Source organism: Microtus ochrogaster, chromosome 5, assembly GCF_000317375.1.
Source record: "Microtus ochrogaster isolate Prairie Vole_2 chromosome 5, MicOch1.0, whole genome shotgun sequence".
NCBI classification, from domain to species: domain Eukaryota; kingdom Metazoa; phylum Chordata; class Mammalia; order Rodentia; family Cricetidae; genus Microtus; species Microtus ochrogaster.
In genome coordinates this window covers 94,214,409-94,218,835 of record NC_022012.1, presented here as the reverse complement: position 1 = coordinate 94,218,835, position 4,427 = coordinate 94,214,409, and the positions used below count along the sequence as shown (strand labels likewise).

The window sequence follows — 4,427 nt, the reverse complement described above, 5'->3', positions numbered from 1 at the left end:
ATTCCCATAGGCTGACACTCCCTGTGGTTTGAGTAAGAATGATTCCCATAGGCTGACACTCCCTGTGGTTTGAGTAAGAATGATTCCCATAGGCTCATATATCTGAATGCTTAGGGAGCAGAACTATTTGATAGAATTAAAAGGATTAGGAGGTGTGGCCTTGTTGGAGGAAGCGAGTCACTGGGTGTGGGCTTTGAGGTCTCTCTACCTGAGGGTTAGAATGTAGTGCTGAGCTACTACTCCAGCACCTGCCAGCCACCATATTCCCACCATGATGTCCATGGGCTCTGAAGCTGTGAGTCAGCCCCCAGGAGAATGTTTTATTTCATAAGAGTTGCCATGCTATGGTGTCTCTCCACAGCAACAGCACAGTGATGCCCACCAGACTGGCCTGTGGGCATGACTGGGTGCTTTTCATAATTAGTGACCGATGTGGGTGGTCCCAGCCCATTGTGGGTGGTCCCACCCCTGGGCTGCTGGTCCTGAGTGCTATAAGCAAGCAAGCTCAGCAAGCCATGAGGAGCAAGCCAGTAAAGAGCATTCCTCCCGGCCCCTGCTTCAGTTTCTGCCTCCAGGTTCTGCCCTGTTTGAGCTCCTGCCCTGATGTCCCTCACAGTGACCGTGACATGAAACTATTGACTGGAATAAATCCTTTTCTCCTCAAGTTGTTTGCGGTCATGGTGTCTCACCACAGCGATAGAAACCCTGACTGAGACAGTCTCTCAAAAGCTGGGGTGACTGCCATCAGGACAGATGTACTTACTTATGTCATTTCTGGTGACCCAGGAGTGGAGGCCCTTTCAGGCAACATGGCTTCTGATTCTCCCAGTGACCTTTTCCCACTGACATGTAACATAGAAACAGTTTCTAAAGCTTCCTAAATCAGAGAGTATCTGTTCTACCTAATGAAGCCATGGATAGGGACCTTCTGAACAGAGAAATTAAAGATTGCTGATGATCAAATGGGCTGATTAAAATGCGCTAGGAAAAGTAAACGAACGCCATGTCCTGTGAACACGCTAAGCACATCAAACCCTCGGGCTTTCAACACTAATGCCCATATCCCCTCCTCCACTGCTTTGGGTTCTTCTTTACCATTGTGGGGAAAGACTTCAGGGCCAATATCAAAGCAGCTGTCTCTACTCCATCCCCTTCTTCCTGGGAGCTTAAATCTCTGCTTGGTGCCCTGAGGGACTCAAGACAAGGCAGTCCCAGGGGCCAAACGCAGACCTTTTTTGCTGTCTTGCTCCCATTGAATGTGTGTGACTGTGTGCTTACATACATGCAGAGAGATTCCTGCTCCTTACAGTACAGTGTTACACAATCCTACCTGCAGGCCTGTGAGCTGCAGTGGAAACTGGGCTGGGGGTTAAATGTTCACAGACTAACCCCAGGAGGAGCCACCTTCTGAGCCCTTCACACTCTAAAACTATACCGAGGAGGGTGTCGTGAGAAGCTAAGCCCTGAATCACTGCCACAAAGCAAAGGGAATGTCATAGCGGAGCAGGAACTGCTCCTGGCTCCCATGCGTGACTAGGCAAGGTATCGCAGCACTTAGCCAGCCATACCTGCTCCCAGGGGAGAGGAATGAATTTACCTGGTATTTCTGAAGGAAAAGACACAATAGCATCTTTGTTGTTACCGCAGGATCTGGGGAAAAGTGGGGGTGGCTGGCCATCAGGGCCAATTGGATGAAAGCCAGCAGAAAGTCTGCTGTGCAGAGGCCAAAGGAAGCTCCTGCAATGCCCACGAAGAATCCTTGCGGTGGCCAGTGCCTGAGCAGGGTCCAGGTGCCCGGGATGCACACACTGAACCTCTGTGTGGAGAACAGAGCTATTCTGTCCTGGAAGAAGAGTGTGACCCACCTTCCCTCCCTTGGAATCTGCTGGGTACCCACATGGCCCCTGAACAGCATCCCAGCTCGACTCTCAGACTCAGCTCCCCTGAATTTAAGAACACCTACAGCCTCACACAACCTGAGCCCCTCTCAGGCCCTTGTAGCCAGTCTTACACTTCGGCTTCTGAAAAGCGTGCTGTGAGGTAGGCAGCCAGTGCCCCTGCTGCTGCTTTCCAGGGAATCGCTGCCCAGAGACTCAAAAGAGACCCCAGAACAGTCAGGGTTCCACATAACAAGGAGGAATTGCTTGAGAAAGGTGATAAACTCCAAAAACTGTACAGACCAGGAGACAGGAGCCACGAGGCCACACCCTGCTCCATACAGACCATCTCAGACACAGCCCCCTTCCCGATAAGGCCTGCCACAGAGCACATCTCCTCTGAGCTTCATAGAAACCATGCCCATTGCTCTTAACACCCCCTACCACCCTTCCATAGCCCTCTCCTCTCCTTCCTTCTGGGGTCTAGAAGTTTTCCTATGAGCCCCATGCTGGGCTCCTTCCTCTCCTTTGGGGAAAGGATGCAAGGAGGAGTGGACTCTATGTTTTGAAATTACCACCCTCTGCCATTGCAGAACTCATCTTACAGAGGCTCCCGAGCTACCTCGGATGTGCCTCCAAGCTTCTTTAGGCACCAAGTCAACTTCGTATTCCTTGCCAAAATCTTGAGAGTCTCCTTCACCCCGCAGCCTGAGAAGTCACCTCAGCATGGTGGGACAGAGCCGAGACTGGAGACAGATGGAGTTAAGCTTCTCTTGCTGATACTGCCTCCCTAGCCGGAGCACGAAGCCCAACCTGTTCCTGGATGAGCACCTTCAACTATCATGCTGGGGGAAGCAACACTGTCCTACCAAGGGGCTGCACCTCGGAGAAAAGCCAGTTCAGAGCAGCAAGTACCTTAGCCCGGAGCCTCCACCCACGGCACACCCTCAGGCTGTGCCCCCTCGCCCCAGCATCTCACAAGGAAAGGGCTATCCACAGAGCCAGCCGGGCTCATCTCCACGCCTCCCTCTCATCTGCTTCTCCCCAGTCCTAGGCCTTCCACCGTTGTTAGCCAGTTCTTAGCTGATGGCATTTCTGGAAAAAATCACTACCCAACTGGGCTCCTAAGCACAAAGCCACAAACCTGTCGCCCCAGCCAAGACGGGGTTTGAATTCTCTGGATGGTACTGGAAGAGGATGTTAGCCCATTGCAAGCAAACACCTTCCAAAGTCAAACAAAAACTGCCCACAAGTAAACAGCATATGGCATAGCCCCTTCCAGCGGCCACTTAGGAGAAACCCAAGTCCATGGCCAGCAGGAGGGGAGTAGGCTGCAGGCTGCAGCAGCTGTCGGTAAGGCCCACCCTCTAGCAGGGGTAGCTAGCTGGACCTGCTTGGAAGCCAGGAGGTGTGGAGTCAGGAGACTGTACAGGCATCAGAAACCACAGACAAGGCAGCACTAGAGACACGAACAATAGCAATCTCAATTATTACCCTTCTGTTTGTAAAAGACCAATTCGGAAGACAAAGAGAGAAATATCACTTAGCCTGGTTCTGAAGGACAACGGACTTTATAGAACTTTGGCCACTAAGATGGCTGAGGGGTTAAAGACACCACCATGCTGAGTTCAATCCCCAGAATCCACACAGTGGAAGAACAGACTCCTAAAAGTGGTCCATGACCAGAGACCACTAACACCCCTCAGAGAACATGGCTATGGCTCATACTTTTTGGATGGCAGGCTTGCTCCTGAACCAGGAATCCAGTAAAATCCGAGTTCTTACCCCACACCTCCAGCCACGCCTCTTTCAGACTTAGATTTCATGTTCATAAGGCCTGGAGAGAGGCCAAATAGAAGCCTCAGCATCCCGTGAGCCCCAGCCCCCGCTGCTCAGACCTCACATCTTCTCCCACACTGACCTACTTCCTACAAAGGACTCTCGGAATTCCTGGCCCATGGGTCAGCTTCCCAAGAAGCATCTGTGGGGAGTGCCCATCTGCCCCCCCACAAAACCTGAAGAGAAAGAGGTCCCTCAGGGGGCTCACAGAGCAGACAGGGACACTTCCACCTCTCCACACCCCCTTCTCCCTTCTCTCCCCGGAATCCTTGGCTGCAGATTGTGAGAAGCAGAATGTACCAGTCTGCCTTGAGGGTTAACATCAGTGTCTCAGCTAAAGCCACGTGGGCAGATTTTCAAATTCTTGGTGTCTGTGAGGTTGGGAAAGAATCAAATCCACAGAAGGATTCCTCGGAGCAAACAGCTCCTGCACAACTGCTCTATAGTCCCTGTCCAGCAGGTAGGGAGGGGAGGCCACAGAATCTCAGCAGTGAGATTTGCATCAAAGGTGATGCGAGGCATTGTTAAAAACATTAATACACCACTAAGCCACAGCACCGTGTGGAATTCACACACCGCTGAGAGGGAATGGGTGGCTCCAGAGGCTCCCGCCCATCGGGTCTCCACCTAAGGGTTGGTCAGTAAGCATTTTACTTAGATGCCTGTTCAGCTACGCTGTGTGTGTGTGTGTGTGTGTGTGTGTGTGTGTGT

The 4,427-nt window shown here is 51.9% G+C and overlaps 1 protein-coding gene across 1 annotated transcript in view; it reads right to left on the bottom strand.

Moving 5' to 3' along the window:
* Fam198a (family with sequence similarity 198 member A) overlaps window positions 1–4,427 on the bottom strand; it is a 31,858-nt gene that overhangs the window by 26,738 nt on the left and 693 nt on the right. The gene's annotated exons all lie outside the window — the stretch shown is intronic.